Raw genomic sequence first — 18,531 nt, 5'->3', positions numbered from 1 at the left:
ATTATTTTTAAAAAAATGGGTAAAGCTTAATTCATGTCTAAAAATTAATTCAAAATAATAATTAATAATATTAATCAAGTTCAGATAGAGAGAAAAAATAGAGAACGAGGCTCTATAAAAGATGAATAATGAATACCTTTTACAATTATAATCACAATTTCTATTTCATTTCCGTTTGCCTAAATTAGAAATGCAATTTAGCAGCTTCAAAAAATTACATATTAAAATGTTATGGCTAATAATTTAGTAATTTCATGATTGTTAGTACAATTAAACTAATTTTAGAATTTTTTTTAAATTTTAAAACTTTGAATTCATATTACTATATTAATGAAATTTAAAATTCATGCATAAGTTGAAAGTCAAAAAAACTAAAAAAGTTAACGCATAGTATCTTACGGTTAAATTTCAAATATTTTTCTTTTTTTCCAAAAATGCAAAAATATAAAAGAATATAAAAAACTGAAGTAGTGTAGGTAGGTACCTAACTATAAATTGACACAAATGTCATACTGATAAAATTAATGTCAATAAAATTTTAATTGAACAATAAATGATTCAAAACTCTTTTTAAAAAAATTCTGAGTCTAATTGACTAAATATATCATATGTCCATCCATAAAAATATTTTAAACCCATAGCTAGGATAAAAAAATATATATACATACAATAAAATAATCAAACAATTTAACATTAGCAACTCAAAGTTAGCAATCAAATCTTGATTTCTTCTTTTTCGTTTAATAACAACAATAGTAAATTACTGATGCAGTTGGAAAATAAAACTGTGTTGTGATGCAGTTGGAAAATAAAACTGTGTTGTAATTAGTTAAATATGTAAAAAAAAATTGAGGTGGTTGGCATTTACGGTAGTCACTCCGACACTCAAATTAGTAAACTGGATAATAGGGTAAGAGTAAAAAATTGCTTAGAATTCAAATATAGTTGTGTAGGAATTGCGTACCTTTACCTCTATGATCACTGACTTTTATGCTGTAAGAGGACGGAGTTGAATATAGTATTTTCTGATAATCTTATGAAAATGTGGTTGACTATTTGATGAGGGATTTCGCCGATTTAACTAGTTGGCGATCTCGTGATTATAGGCGTAATGTGAGTATGTTGGATTGTGCCTGTTAACGGTAACTTTATGTGAAGACTCGACCTCTTCAGGGGTGGGCGAGTCTTGATGAAAGATTGAGTGTTACGGTATCCGGGTCTTCCTTCCCTTGGGTGGGATAGTGCATCTATCATACATTTGCCATGTATCTCTATTTTATAGTGACAACTCATGGTTATTTTTGGGTGATTCTTGTGTAGTATTAGAGGTCCCCTGTTGGTCTTCAATTCTTTAGATTTGAAATAGACAGTCATTCTCACGATCTAGGGCACGTGACCCACTGAGATTGGTCTTTTTCTGCTCACGTCGTTTTGTCTATCTAACTCTTCAATGATGGCTGTCCCATTTCTTGAGTCGCATTTAAAGTTTGCCATCAAAACTATCTTATAAGAGCCCTTCTTCTTTTCTAAACATCACTTTTGCTCATAACTGTGATCTTTTCTTTTGGAAAGATTTGGTTGTTTCTTCTTTCTTATTTACACTCCCTTGTTTGGTAATTTCTGTTTTTTGTTTTCTTTTAAGATGAATAGGAATAATATCTCTTTTTTCGGTGAGATCTCAACCTCGAGCTCCCTCTCTGACGGTTCCATCTGTACCCCAGCTCCTATCATCCCATTGAGGGCGGATCAAAAAAGCGAAGGTAGCCTGATTAGCAACATCCCATCCATCCTATCAGAGCAAGATGTAAATCACCTTCATGATAAATAACAAATTTTTCGAGAGACTTTTCGTATTTTTGCTCCTTCCTCGAGTGTTCGCGTGAATAACCTGATGCCGCAGAAAATACTATCATAGTTTATGAAGAGCAACTGAAGGCGGGTCTTCGGTTCTCCATGGATCCATTTTTTGCTGAAGTCCTCCGGTTTCATAAACTTTTAGTCTCCTAGCTGCATCTCAACAGCTGGAGAATCCTGGTGGCTTTTCGGTTTATTTGTGCTAATAACAATATCGAGTCGAGTATGGCCCTCTTCTCCCAGTTGTACCAGCTAGATACTTGGAGAAATAAAGTGTAACGACCCGGAAATCCGACCCGTTACCGGCGCTAGGATCCAGATCGGCTTAAGGCCGCCGGGACCCGTAGCAAGCCTACATACCTCCTGTAAACCTGTGGAATCCCATACATAGCAACATATACATGATCTGTAAAAATTTTTCTTTTCTCTTATCCAAGCAAAACCTGTGCATGCACAAAATCATACATAAACCCCACACTGGAGTCCTCATCAATACTCCAATGGGGTATCATCATCATACATATCAACTTGGATAATCATGGTCATTAACATCATTATTCATTAAACACTCTGTACATAATGGGGATTCACACACCTCTAGGTCAAGCACTACTATAATCCTCAATACATCATCAAATCATTCATTACATTACATAGTCATAAATACTCATTACATCTTGTTCATGTCCACTACTATCTATTACAACATACATGACTTGACTTCACTCTAGCCGACTTCTTGATCTATCCTGTACCTGCAACTCTGGGGATAAAGGGAGTGGGGTGAGCTACTAGAGCCCAGTGAGCAGAAACTAAAAACATTTGTTTTAATTCCTCCATTTTTAGGTATATTATTATTCATTTTATTATTATTATTATCATTTAACTTTTTCTTTCTTTTTCTTATTCATGCTTTCATGTATGCGCCATAACACAAACATTTCACAACAAGGATGAACTTGTCACCATTTAGCCCCTATCTTTCTTACTTATACATGCCGGGGGCGTAGAGCCGTAGCAGGCACACCCGGACTTCCATAATCAATCATAGTGCCAGGGGCGTAGAGCCGTAGCAGGCACACCTGGACTCACATAGGCTATCATGACATACGAGGGCTAATGGATCATTCAACATTCATCCACATCAACAACAAAGTATGCAATGCAACATATTCGTGAATTCTAATGCAAACAACCTAATATTGCATGGCATAATGATGCATGGGCAATGCTTTATGATCCATTCATTTATTCATTTACTTTAAAACTTAAGGGGTTGTTCCACTCACCTGGTAACTGAAGCTTTAACAACGAACTCTGAACGACTATCTCACAACCGGGGGTCTCGGTTCCTCGGGTCCGAACCTACACAGGTGGACTCAAATGAGGCACCAAACATACATGAACATGACTCTAAAATACTCCCCAAAGACCCCCTAAAACATCCTGAAAACATCACATGAAAACATACAAGAAATGGCTGAACAGGGCACTTTCGGCGGCAGGTTCAGCGGCCGAAAGTCCCTCTGCAGCCGAAAGTCATGCAGGTTCGGCGGCACTTTCGGCGGCCGAACCTCCCAGACAGAGACGAAACTTGAGTTTCGGGGGCAGGCTTCGGCAGCCGAAACTGCCTTCACAAGGGGGTTCGGCGGCCGAAAGTCACTTCGGCGGCCGAACCTGAGTTTCTGCCGAAGGGCAGAAACTTGGCTCCCTTGTGTTCACAGCCTCCAAAACGCCTCAAACCTGCATAAACTTGTCTCTACACATGCATACACATCATACTTCACACCTAGGGGTCTCAAACTATAATATACCCCAACTACAACACTTCAAACAACACATTTCCAACATACATTGTTCAAATCACAACATAAACCCATATACCTAACGACAAGCCTAAACATGCATTCTACCCCATCAACTTGCATAAAACTTTCATAAAACATAAAAGAAGCATAGATCGAAGCTTACCTCTTGAAGATCGAGAGGAAGAACGACCCTAGCTCGGAAAATGGAGGGATTTAGCTCCAAGACTTCCAAGCTCCAAACTTGCTTAAAAACACTCAAAAACTTTTGTGGAACCTTAAAACTCAAAGAAAATGGTGGGGATTGAAGGAAAAACACAAGATTTGGGAGAGGGAGGTCGGAAGCTCGCTGAGGTCGAAAATGGGAGAAAACTCTCCCATTTCGGCTAAGTGCCCCTTTTATAGGTGGCTGGCCAGGCCACGTTCGGGGGCCGAAGGTGCCTCCGCATGCATGCAAGGTTCGGCGGCCGAACTTGGAGTTCGGCGGCCGAACCTGCATTTCCCTCACTCAAAACTTTCGGGCGCCTAAAGTCCCTCCGAAAGCATGCATGTTCGGCGGCCGAACTTCGGAGTTCGGCGGCCGAACCTGGGTTTTCCTCTCAAAGATTTTTCATGCAAAAACTCATTTAATTCTTACTTAAAAACATGAAACACATGAAAACATTTCATAAAATCATAGTTTTACCCTTCTAGAGGTTTCCGACATCCGAGGTCCCACCGGACGGTAGGGATTCCGATACCGGAGTCTAGCCAGGTATTACATTCTCCCCCCCTTAAGAACATTCGTCCCCGAATGTTCCTCAACTAACATACAAAGCATGGCATCAATCATAACATACAACATAGCATACACTATATCATACATGTAACACATAGAACAACTAACACTCACCTCAAAACAGATGGGGGTATTGCTGGAGCATGGACTCCCGTGTCTCCCAGGTGCATTCCTCTAAGTTGTGGTGGTTCCAAAGGACCTTTACCATCGGGATTTCCTTGTTCCTCAGCTTTCTGATCTGAGTGTCTAGGATCCGCACTGGCTGTTCCACATAGGTGAGATCCTCCTGGATCTCCACATCAGGCTTGCTAAGAACCTTGCTCGGATCTGACACGTACTTCCGTAACAGAGAAACATGGAAAACCGGATGGATTCTCTCCATCGAAGCAGGCAAGTCTAGCTTGTACGACACATTACCGACCCTCTGAAGCACCTCGAAAGGACCGATGTACCGTGGAGCTAACTTACCCTTCTTCCCGAACCGAACCACTCCTTTCATAGGAGACACCTTGAGCAAAACCAAATCCCCCTCCTGAAACTCTAGCTGTCTTCTGCGGATATCTGCATAACTCTTCTGCCGACTAGCAGCAGTCTTGATCCTCTCTCTGATTATGGGTACTACCCTGCTGGTAAGCTCTACTAACTCCGGACCCGCAAGAGTCCTCTCTCCTACTTCCTCCCAGCAGATAGGTGATCTGCACTTCCTCCCATACAAAGCTTCATATGGAGCCATCCCTATGCTAGCATGATAGCTGTTATTGTAGGCAAACTCCACCAAAGGTAGATGCTGCCTCCAAGAACCGCCAAAATCTAGCACACACATTCTGAGCATATCCTCTATTGTCTGGATGGTCCTCTCTGACTGTCCGTCCGTCTGTGGGTGGAAGGCAGTACTGAAGTCTAATCTGGTACCCATAGCGTTCTGCAGACTCCGTCAAAACCTGGAGGTGAACTGGGGCCCTCTATCCGACACTATAGATACCGGGACCCCATGCAGTCTGACAATCTCATCTACGTACACCTGCGCCAACTTGTCCACAGAGTAACCACTCCTAACAGGGATGAAGTGAGCAGATTTGGTGAGTCTGTCCACAATCACCCATATGGAGTCCAATCTGTTGGACGTCGCCGGTAACCCCACTACGAAGTCCATAGCTATGTTCTCCCATTTCCATTCTGGAATAGGTAGCGGGTTAAGCATTCCAGCCGGCTTCTGATGCTCTAGTTTCACCCTCTGACACACATCGCAGGCTGACACGAACAGTGCCACGTCCTTCTTCATAGCTGGCCACCAATACACTCTCTTCAGATCCTGATACATCTTGGTGGCTCCAGGGTGAACACTATACCTGGTATTATGGGCTTCCCCCATAATATCTCCCTTCAGACCAATGTCATCTGGCACACATAATCTGTTCCCGTAGCGGAGGATCCCCTTATCATCAAACTTGAACTCATTACTCTGGCCTGACTGAACCGTTCTGGCTATCCTGACCAACTCTGGGTCCTCATGCTGTTTCTGAGCTACCTGCTCCAGAAACACGGGTGTCACTCTCATCTGAGCCACTAAGGCACCTGCGCCAGACAACTCCAACTGCAATCCCTCACTCATAAGTCTGTGGAACTCCTTCACCACCGGCCTCCTCTCTGCTGAAATGTGGGATAGACTGCCGAGTGATTTCCGGCTTAGGGCGTCTGCCACAACATTCGCCTTACCCGGATGGTACTGAATCTTGCAATCATAGTCACTCAACAGCTCTACCCATCTCCTCTGCCTCAAATTCAAATCTCTCTGACTCAAGATGTGCTGCAGGCTCTTATGATCTGTGAAGATCTCACACTTTACCCCATAAAGGTAATGCCTCCACATCTTGAGTGCAAAGATCACTGCTGCCATCTCTAGGTCATGTGTGGGGTAGTTCAGCTCATGCTTCTTCAGCTGCCTAGAAGCATAAGCGATCACCCTCTCATTTTGCATTAGCACACAACCCAGTCCCACACGGGACGCATCACAATATACTGAGAAGTCATCATCACCTTTTGGCAGAGCTAACACCGGTGCTGAAGTCAACCTCCTCTTAAGCTCCTCAAAGCTTTCCTCACACTGATCGGTCCATATGAACTTCTGATTCTTCTTTGTCAATTTGGTCATAGGAGCAGCAATCTTTGAGAAGTCCTGAACGAACCTCCTGTAGTAACCTGCTAAACCCAGAAAACTCTTGATCTCGGTCATTGTGGTGGGTCTAGGCCAGTTAGCTACAGCCTCTACCTTCTTGGGGTCTACTTCAATACCCTGTTCTGACACAATGTGCCCCAAGAATGAAATGCTCCTAAGCCAAAACTCACACTTGGAGAACTTGGCATACAAGCCATGCTCTCTCAAGGTCTGCAAAACTGTCCTCAGGTGATGGGCATGCTCCTCTGCATTTCTGGAATACACTAAGATATCGTCTATGAAGACAATAACGAAGTGATCCAGATACTGACTGAATACTCTGTTCATGAGGTCCATGAATGCTGCAGGGGCGTTGGTCAACCCAAACGGCACCACAAGGAACTCATAGTGCCCATACCTGGTCCTGAAAGCTGTCTTCGGTACATCTTCATTCCTTATCCTCAACTGGTGGTACCCTGATCTCAGATCTATTTTAGAGAAACAACCTACTCCTGCTAGCTGGTCGAATAGATCGTCGATCCTCGGCAAAGGGTACTTGTTCTTGGTAGTGACCTTGTTCAACTGTCTGTAGTCGATACAAAGTCTAAGGGATCCATCCTTCTTCCTCACAAACAAAACCGGAGCACCCCAAGGTGAAGTACTCGGTCGGATGAAACCCTTATCTACCAGTTCTTGCAACTGTTCCTTCAGTTCTTTCAGTTCAGCTGGTGCCATCCTGTAGGGAGGGATAGAGATCGGTCTGGTACCAGGCATTAACTCAATCTCGAACTCTATCTCCCTAGCAGGTGGTAACCCTGGCAGCTCGTCTGGGAAAACATCTAAGAACTCACTCACCACAGGCACTGAGGCGGGCTCTCTGACATGACTATCTAACTCCCTCACATGAGCTAGAAACCCCTGACATCCCCTCCTAAGCAACCTACGAGCCTGAAGAGCTGAGATCAGACCTCTAGGTGTACCCCTCTTGTCTCCTCTGAAGACGACCTCTGACCCATCCTGATCTCTGAATCTGACTACCTTGTCTCTACAGTCCAAGGTAGCACCATGGATCGATAACCAATCCATCCCTAGAATGACGTCAAAATCTGTCAAATCTAGAACCACGAGGTCGGCGGAAAGGCATCTTCCCTCTATGAAAACTGGACTACATTGGCAGACTGCCTCTGCCACTGACGGGTCACACTTGGGTCCACTGACCCATAGGGGACACTCTAACCCAGAGACCATCAATCCTACCCTCTCCACGACTCTCGGAGCAACAAAAGAATGAGATGCACCCGGGTCCATTAAGGCATACACATCAGAACAACCAATGATGAGATTACCTGCCACCACGGTGTTGGATGTGCTGGCCTCCTGCTGAGTCATAGTGAAGATCTGTGCCGGAGCTGATGGACCTTCACCTCTGTATCCTGCTGATGAAGAGGCTGACCCTCTCCCTCTGCCTCTGCCACTGGCCTGTGTTGCGGCTGGAGCTACTGGCTGCACCACACTGCCGGAGGTTGTCTGCTGAAACGGTGCTGCAAAGGCTGCTCTAGGACAATCTCGAGCCAAATGACCCGCTTGTCCGCACCTGAAACATGTGTTTGTCCCTGCCAGACATACTCCCTTGTGTGGTCTCCCACATCTCATACATGCTGTAACCTCTGCGCTAGAGCTTGAGCCACTGCCTAAACCCAGACCTGACTTGATCTTGTTCCAGAACTTATTCTTCTTAGATTTTCTGTGGCCTCTGTCCCACTTCTTACTGCCTGCAACTGCTGCACTCAGAGAAGAAGAGTCTAATCTTTCCCCACCTGGGGTCTTGGAACCAGAAGACTGTGCCACTGACTGTTTTACCTTCCCCTCAACGATAGCACTAGCCTCCATTCTCCTAGCCATATCCACTATGGCATGGAAACTCTCCCTCTCTGCTGACTGTACCAAAGAGGAATACCTGGAGTGCAGCCTCATAATATATCTCCTTGACTTCTTTTGATCTGTGTCCAAATTCAGCCCAGCATATGGCAACAACTCCAGGAACCTGTCTGTGTACTCATCTACACTCATGTCATCAGTTTGCCTCAACTGCTCGAATTCTATCATCTTCAATTCCCTTGAACTATCAGGGAAAGCCCATCCTGCAAACTCGTTTGCAAATTCTTCCCAATTCATGCTGTCCACTCTCGGGTTCACATAATTCTTGAACCATTCCCGTGCCTTCTTGCACTTAAACGTGAACCCGGCCATCTGAATGGCTCTACTGTCGTCAGCCCCTATCTCATCTGTAATTGCCTTGACCCGCTCCAAGTACACGAACGGATCATCACCGGTTTCAAACTGGGGAGCACCCAGCTTCATATAATCGGTCATCTTGACCTTGCTCCCTCCAGATGAGGTAGGTTTGGGTACTTGTGCTTCCGGGACAGTAGGTACTGGTGGTGGTGGAGGTACAACATCCCCTGGGGTAGGGTTTGCTGTACTGGTATAGGGAGGTGGAGGTGGGTACATGGGGTACTGAGAGTATGGTGGGTAGTAAGGTGGGTATGGCATATGTGGAGGGTAAGGGCTAAAATTGGGGTAATCCGATGTACCTCCCATCGAATACCCTGGATGGTGTGAATAGGGTGGGTAGTGATGTGGCTGGACATAACTCGAGGCCTGAGTGCCTCCTTCTGATTCTCCCATGCCCTCTTCCGGCATGCTCACACCGAGACTGCCATCCCTCCTCTGATCTACTTCCATATCCTCAGACATTCCTCCCTGCACTGTTCCCCTTACTGATCTGCTTCTACCCAGATCCAAAGACCTTCTAGGGTCTCTAGCTACTCTGTCTCTGTTGGACCTACTGGACATTGCCCTAGGCAAAGCTGAAGGACGGGCATCAGCGCCCTCGTCCTGAGGTGGCACTCCAGTCAATCGTGCAGATCGACGAGTTCCTCTCATTCTATCTTCTGAAAAACAGCACATAGCATAAACAATCATTAGCATCATATGGTTCATGTGGAAACACATGAACCCTCATCACATACATCACATAGTATATCATATCATTAATGCACATGCATAAAGTCATGGCATTTCACATCATCATGCAAGACAAGGACTCAACATCCTATCCTAGTGGACATGACCTTCCTATTGTGCTTGACCTTCTATAACATCTATGAGCCCGACACTCTAGGTCCGATCATATGAACCTAGGGCTCTGATACCACTCTGTAACGACCCGGAAATCCGACCCGTTACCGGCGCTAGGATCCAGATCGGCTTAAGGCCGCCGGGACCCGTAGCAAGCCTACATACCTCCTGTAAACCTGTGGAATCCCATACGTAACAACATATACATGATCTGTAAAAAAATTTTTTTCTTTTCTCTTATCCAAGCAAAACCTGTGCATGCACAAAATCATACATAAACCCCACACTGGAGTCCTCATCAAATACTCCAATGGGGTATCATCATCATACATATCAGCTTGGATAATCATGGTCATTAACATCATTATTCATTAAACACTCTGTACATAATGGGGATTCACACACCTCTAGGTCAAGCACTACTATAATCCTCAATACATCATCAAATCATTCATTACATTACATAGTCATAAATACTCATTACATCTTGTTCATGTCCACTACTATCTATTACAACATACATGACTTGACTTCACTCTAGCCGACTTCTCGATCTATCCTGTACCTGCAACTCTGGGGATAAAGGGAGTGGGGTGAGCTACTAGAGCCCAGTGAGCAGAAACTAAAAACATTTGTTTTAATTCCTCCATTTTTAGGTATATTATTATTCATTTTATTATTATTTAACTTTTTCTTATTCATGCTTTCATGTATGCGCCATAACACAAACATTTCACAACAAGGATGAACTTGTCACCATTTAGCCCCTATCTTTCTTACTTATACATGCCGGGGGCATAGAGCCGTAGCAGGCACACCCGGACTTCCATAATCAATCATAGTGCCAGGGGCGTAGAGCCGTAGCAGGCACACCTGGACTCACATAGGCTATCATGACATACGAGGGCTAATGGATCATTCAACATTCATCCACATCAACAACAAAGTATGCAATGCAACATATTCGTGAATTCTAATGCAAACAACCTAATATTGCATGGCATAATGATGCATGGGCAATGCTTTATGATCCATTCATTTATTCATTTACTTTAAAACTTAAGGGGTTGTTCCACTCACCTGGTAACTGAAGCTTTAACAACGAACTCTGAACGACTATCTCACAACCGGGGGTCTCGGTTCCTCGGGTCCGAACCTACACAGGTGGACTCAAATGAGGCACCAAACATACATGAACATGACTCTGAAATACTCCCTAAAGACCCCCTAAAACATCCTGAAAACATCACATGAAAACATACAAGAAATGGCTGAACAGGGCACTTTCGGCGGCAGGTTCGGCGGCCGAAAGTCCCTCTGCAGCCGAAAGTCATGCAGGTTCGGCGGCACTTTCGGCGGCCGAACCTCCCAGACAGAGACGAAACTTGAGTTTCGGGGGCAGGCTTCGGCAGCCGAAACTGCCTTCACAAGGGGGTTCGGCGGCCGAAAGTCACTTCGGCGGCCGAACCTGAGTTTCTGCCGAAGGGCAGAAACTTGGCTCCCTTGTGTCCACAGCCTCCAAAACGCCTCAAACCTGCATAAACTTGTCTCTACACATGCATACACATCATACTTCACACCTAGGGGTCTCAAACTATAATATACCCCAACTACAACACTTCAAACAACACATTTCCAACATACATTGTTCAAATCACAACATAAACCCATAAACCTAACGACAAGCCTAAACATGCATTCTACCCCATCAACTTGCATAAAACTTTCATAAAACATAAAAGAAGCATAGATCGAAGCTTACCTCTTGAAGATCGAGAGGAAGAACGACCCTAGCTCGGAAAATGGAGGGATTTAGCTCCAAGACTTCCAAGCTCCAAACTTGCTTAAAAACACTCAAAAACTTTTGTGGAACCTTAAAACTCAAAGAAAATGGTGGGGATTGAAGGAAAAACACAAGATTTGGGAGAGGGAGGTCGGAAGCTCGCTGAGGTCGAAAATGGGAGAAAACTCTCCCATTTCGGCTAAGTGCCCCTTTTATAGGTGGCTGGCCAGGCCACGTTCGGGGGCCGAAGGTGCCTCCGCATGCATGCAAGGTTCGGCGGCCGAACTTGGAGTTCGGCGGCCGAACCTGCATTTCCCTCACTCAAAACTTTCGGGCGCCTAAAGTCCCTCCGAAAGCATGCATGTTCGGCGGCCGAACTTCGGAGTTCGGCGGCCGAACCTGGGTTTTCCTCTCAAAGATTTTTCATGCAAAAACTCATTTAATTCTTACTTAAAAACATGAAACACATGAAAACATTTCATAAAATCATAGTTTTACCCTTCTAGAGGTTTCCGACATCCGAGGTCCCACCGGACGGTAGGGATTCCGATACCGGAGTCTAGCCGGGTATTACATAAAGAGTTAGATATCTTCTTCATTCAAGCGGTAGAAGAATAAGTTTTTTATCCTCCGTTACTGGATGTTCCAGGATTTTGGGTGCCTCCGAACGAGCTGAAACCTGTAGGTGAAAATAAGAAAGGATGGGGTCCAACTGAGGAGGGATGAAGATGAGGATTTAACCTTTCTCTTAACGATGGCTAGGTCCCCTCAAAAAATGGATATTACCAAGGCAGTGAGGAACACTATTTTTTCTTGGCAGAGTTATCTCCAAGTAAGCCAAACTTAGGGTCCTCACCTGCCCAACCTTCCTAGTCTTGGGGAGAGTACTTCTCTGGCTAGAGATTAGGGTATTTTTTTTTGTCTTCTTATAGATTTCAAACTACCTTACTTACTTACTTTTGACTTACACAGACATGCCCAGGTCAAGAAATAAATTTGCTGAAGCGACACGTGCTACCTGCAAAGTCAAAGTTGTTGCTGGGGTAACCGATCCATTTTCCAAGTGTGCTCGCTGGGTAGAATAAGTATTCATGCTTCCTTCTCCTCCCCGACCTACAATAGAAGAGTCGGCTCACTTGCAGCTTGAGTCTTTTGTAATGGGTGCCTCTGCATCTGTCCCAATTCTTGAGCCTTTTGCTACAGTCCCCACTTCTACTAAGTTTGCTACTGCGGGCATGGGAGATGATTCCTCGTGGCCTCCTAGCATTCAATGTCTAGCGTTGGCACAAACTCAAACGCCCTCTCTCCTTGAAGATCCCAGCCTGACTGTCTTGTTCACTAAGAACGCTTTAAGGCTAAGAGACATCGTCGCTAAATGAGGTCGCCTATATGGCCAAAGAGCGTAACAGGGTCCTGAGGCGGGAGTTTGAGGCTCAAGAGTCAGACAGAAGACTCTTGGCAGAGGAGTGCTCGACGCTGAAGACTCGGGTTGATGAGGTGGAAGGCACCATGAGTGAGACTCTGGAGTTAGTGAAATAAGCTTTAGGCAGAGTTGGGTGAGGCCAATGCTTCCAAACCGGCCCTTGAGAATCAGGCAAAGTGTGCCAAGAATCAAGTGGCCCTGCTTCATTGCCAAGTATGGGAACTGCAGCCTCAGGTTGAGGAGACCCGGTCGCCTCTACTAGGATCACTGAGCTTGAAGCAGAACTTCGAGAGATGGTGGCCTAGGGTGGGAGATGTTTGTACAAGGTCAAGACTCCGTCAAGAAGGAGCTTCTCAAGTATTTTTCTGTAGAGGACTTCTCCTAGATCGACGACATCTCCCCTGAAGAGGAGGATTGTAATACCCGGCTAGACTCCGGTATCGGAATTCCTACCGTCCGGTGGAATTTGGGTGTCGGAAACCTCTAGAAGGGTAAAAGCATGTTTTTATAAAATGTTTTCATGTATTTTAGTGTTTTAAGTATGATTTTAAATAAGTTGTTGCATGAAAATTCTTTAAGGAAAAACCCAGGTTCGGCCGCCGAAACTCACTTTCGGCCGCCGAACATGCATGGACTTTGGGAGGCACGTTAGGCCCCCGAAATTCTAAGTGAGGGAAGTGCAGGTTCGGCCGCCGAACCTTATGTTCGGCCGCCGAACATTGCATGGATGCGGAGGCACATTCGGCCCCCGAACGTGGCCTGGCCAGCCACTATAAAAGGGTCCCCTTGGTCCGCACGGGCGAGCTTTTTTCTCTCCCATTGTCGGCCAAGGTGAGTCTCCACCGCTCCTCCCTCGATCTTGAGTGTTTCCTCTAGATCTTTCATGGTTTTAACGAGTTTTCATCTTGCTTTGAAGTTTTAAGCTTTTGAATCGAGTTTTGAGCAAGTTTTGAGCTTGGAGGCCCAAGGAGCTAGATTTCTCCCAACTCCAAGTTAGATCGCCTCTACTTTCGATCTTCAAGAGGTAAGGGTCGATCTTGAACTCTTGTAATGTTCTAAATAAGTTTTATGAAGATCTTTGGGGATTAAAGGCATGTTTAGTTCATGTGTAGGTTTATGGGTTTAAGTTGTGATTTTGAGCAATGTAGCTTGTTTGTGTATGTTTGAAGTGTTGTAGATGGGGTATATGCATGTTTGAGACCCCTAGGAACTTGTATGTGTGTTTTGGTTGAGATATATGCATGATTTATGGTTTTGGGAGGCAGGAGGTTCATTTGAACCAAGTTTCTGCCATTTGGCAGAAACCAGGTTCGACAGCCGAAGGGAGTTTCGGCCGCCGAACCCCTCTTGTGGAGGCAGCTTTCGGCTGCCGAAGGTGCCCCCGAAAAGAGACTTTCGTCTCTGTCTGGCACTTTCGGCCGCCGAAGGTGCCGCCGAACCTAGCTGAGTTTCGTCTCTGTCCAGGACTTTCGGCCGCCGAAGGTGCCGCCGAAGGTGCCCTGTTCAGCCATTTCATGCATATTTTCTGTGATGTTTTCATGATGTTTTAGGGGGTTTTTGGGGGATATATTAGAGTTATGTTTATATATGTTTGGTCCCTCATTGGAGTCCACCTGTGTAGGTTCGGACCCGAGGAACCGAGGACCCCAGCAGTGAGTGAGCTGCTTCAGTGTCTGGTCAGAGCTAGCCAGAGGTGAGTGGAAACAAGCTTAATGTTTTAAATCAAGCAATTAAATGTTTTGAGCATGTTCCATGCATCATGATGATATGTAATAGGCTGATTGCATTAGTTCACGAATATGTCGCATTGCATTCTATTTTGTGGTTGTGGGTGAATGCTGTGTGATCCAATTAGTCCCCGAGACTTAATATATGATATGACAGGAAGACCAGGACCCCATGCTACGGCCTGGCACGAGACTTATTATATGTTATGACAGGAAGACCAGGACCCCATGCTACGGCCTGGCACGAGGCTTTATGTATGTTATGACAGGAAGACCAGGACCCCATGCTACGGCCTGGCACGAGACTTAATAGATGATATGACAGGAAGACCAGGACCCCATGCTACGGCCTGGCACGAGACTATGTTGGGACTAATTGGTGATAGATTCACCCTTGATGTGGATTGTCTGTGATATGATGCATTTCATGAAAGCATGAACTTTAATATAATGTTTTTAGTTTCTGCTCACTGGGCTTTTAGCTCACCCCTCTCCCCTAACCCCCAGGTTTGCAGGTACGGGATTGATAGAGAAGAAAAAAAGAGAAAAGTCATATGTATGTAATAGCTAGAGTATGTGGACATGACAAATGATAAGAATGTAATGTAAAGTTTATGTAATTATGTTATTGGGGATAGAGTTGTGCTTGACCATAGTATATGTTAATCCTTTGGTATGTACATGATCTTGTGTTTTGATGTTGATGTAAACCAACTCACCATATGATGTATAGCCCTTGAGGCTTTGATGAAATCCCATAGAGGGATTAATGTTTATGTATATGATGAATACAGTGCATGCACAGGTTGAGTTTGGTGTATGAAGGAAAAGAAAAGTTTTTAATTCTTATGTATGTTTGTTGATCATGTATGGGATTAAACAGGTAAACAGGATGTATGTTAGGCTTGCTACGGGTCCCGGCGGCCTTACGCCGATCTGGATCCTAGCGCCGGTAGCGGTCCGGATTTCCGGGGCGTTACAGAGTGGTATCAGAGCCCTAGGTTCATATGGTCGGACCTAGAGTGTCGGGCTCATAGATGTTATAGAAGGTCAAGCACAATAGGAAAAGTCATGTCCACTAGGATAGGATGTAGAGTCCTGTCTTGCTATAATGATGTGATATGCCATGATAAAATGCATGTGCATAAATGATGTGATATGTATGTGATGAGGGTTCATGTGTGCCCACATGAATCATATGATGCTAATGGTTGCTATGCTATGTGCTGTTTTCAGAAAACAGGATGAGAGGAACCCGTCGATCTGCGCGATTGACTGGAATGCCACCTGAGGATGAGGGCATGAGCGCCCGTCCTCCGGCATTGCCTAGGGCAATGTCTAGCAGGTCCAACAGGGACAGAGTAGCAAGAGACCCTAGAAGGTCTCTGGATCTGGGTAGAAGCAGATCAGTCAGAGGAACAGTTCAGGGAGGAGCGTCAGAGGATATGGGGGATGATATGGACGTAGAACAGAGGAGGGATGGCAGTTTGGGAGTCAGTATGTCAGAAGAAGGGATGGGAGAATCCCAAGGAGGCACTCAGGCCTCGGGATTTGTACAGCCACCTCACTACCCACATTTCTCACAACATCCCGGGTATTCGATGGGAGGTACATCAGATTACCCTAGTTTTAACCCTTACCCCACACAGATGCCATACCCACCATACTACCCACCATATCCACAGTACCCAATGTACCCACCTCCACCATACTATCCAAATCCAGCAAACCCTACCCCTGGGGATGCTGTACCTCCTCCACCACCAGCACCTACCGTCCCAGATACCCAGATACCCCAACCTAGCTCATTTGGGGGAAGTAAGGCTAAAATGACAGATTACATGAAGTTGGGTGCTCCCCAGTTTGAGTCAGGTGATGACCCGTTTGTATATTTGGAGAAGGTCAAGATGATCACAGAGGAGATTGGGGCTGATGATAGTAGAGCCATTCAGATGGCTGGTTTCACTTTGAAATGCAAAAAGGCCCGTGAGTGGTTCAAAAACTATGTGAAGCCGAGGGTGGATAGCCTATCGTGGGAGGAGTTCGCTAATGAATTTGCAGGATGGGCTTTCCCCGATAGTTCAAGGGAATTGAAGATGATAGAATTCGAGCAGTTGAGGCAAACTGATGACATGAGTGTAGACGAATATACTGATAGGTTTATGGAGTTGCTGCCATTTGCTGGGCAAGACCTTAGCACAGACCAGAAGAAGTCGAGGAGGTATATCATGAAGCTCCATCCCAGGTATTCCTCCTTGGTACAGTCATCAGATAGAGAGAGTTTTCACGCCATAGTAGACATGGCTAGGAGAATGGAGGCTAGTGCCATCGTTCAGGGGACAGTCAAACAGACAGTGGCACAAGCTTCTGGTTCTAAAACTCCGGGTGGGGGAAGGTTAGATCCCTCTACCTTGAGTGCAGCAGCTTCAGGCAGTAAGAGATGGGGTAAACCCAAGGGTAAGAAGAATAAGTTCTGGAACAAGGTCAAGTCTAGTCTGGGATTTGGCAGTGGATCTAGTTCTGGGGCAGATAATGCAGCTTGTGCGAAGTGTGGTAGGCCACACAGGGGTTTATGCCGGTATGGGACGACGACCTGCTACAGATGCGGGCAAGAGGGGCATATGTCATGGCAATGCCCTAAAACAGTTCCTATGGCACAGACACAGCAGACAGCTTCAGGAAGTGTGGCACAGCCAGCAGCTCCAGCTGCTACCCAGGCCAGTGGCAGAGGCAGAGGGAGAGGGTCAGCTTCTTCCTCAGCAGGATTCAGAGGTGAAGGTCCATCAGCTCCAGCCAGGATCTTCACCATGACGCAGCAGGAGGCTAACACATCCAACACCGTGGTGTCAGGTAATCTCATCATTGGGTGTTCTGATGTGTATGCATTAATGGACCCGGGTGCATCTCACTCTTTTATTGCACCGAGAGCCGTTCAGAGGTTAGGGTTGATGGTCTCTGGGTTAGAGTGTCCCCTATGGGTCAGTGGACCCAAGTGTGACCCGTCAGTTGCAGAGTCAGTCTGCCAGTGTAGTCCAGTTTTTATAGAGGGAAGATGCTTGTCCGCCGACCTTGTGGTTCTAGATTTGACAGACTTTGACGTCATTCTAGGGATGGATTGGCTATCTACCCATGGTGCTACCTTGGACTGCAGGGACAAGGTAGTTAAGTTCAGATGTCAGGATGGGTCAGAGGTCGTCTTCAGAGGAGACAAGAGGGGTACACCTAGAGGACTGATATCAGCTCTTCAGGCTCGTAGGTTGCTTAGGAGGGGATGTCGGCGGTTTTTGGCTCATGTGAGGGAACTAGACAGTCAGGTTAGAGAGCCCGCCTCAGTGCCAGTGGTCAATGAGTTTTTAGATGTTTTCCCAGACGAGCTTCCAGGACTACCACCTGCAAGGGAGATAGAGTTTGAAATAGAGCTGATGCCTGGAACTAGGCCTATCTCTATCCCTCCCTACAGGATGGCCCCAGCTGAGATGAAAGAATTGAAAGAACAGTTGCAGGAACTGGTAGACAAGGGTTTCATCCGACCGAGTACCTCACCTTGGGGTGCTCCAGTACTCTTTGTGAAGAAAAAGGATGGATCCCTCAGGCTTTGTATCGACTACAGGCAGTTGAACAAAGTTACCATCAAGAATAAGTACCCATTGCCAAGGATCAACGATCTATTCGACCAGCTAGCAGGAGCGGGTTGTTTCTCCAAAATAGATCTGAGATCTGGGTACCATCAGCTGAGGATAAGGGAAGAAGACATTCCAAAGACAGCTTTCAGGACCAGATATGGGCACTATGAGTTTCTTGTAATGCCGTTTGGGTTAACTAACGCCCCTGCAGCATTCATGGACCTCATGAACAGAGTATTCAG

This window comes from Manihot esculenta, chromosome 13 (assembly GCF_001659605.2).
Source record: "Manihot esculenta cultivar AM560-2 chromosome 13, M.esculenta_v8, whole genome shotgun sequence".
Taxonomy (NCBI): domain Eukaryota; kingdom Viridiplantae; phylum Streptophyta; class Magnoliopsida; order Malpighiales; family Euphorbiaceae; genus Manihot; species Manihot esculenta.
This window is presented reverse-complemented; position numbering follows the sequence as displayed.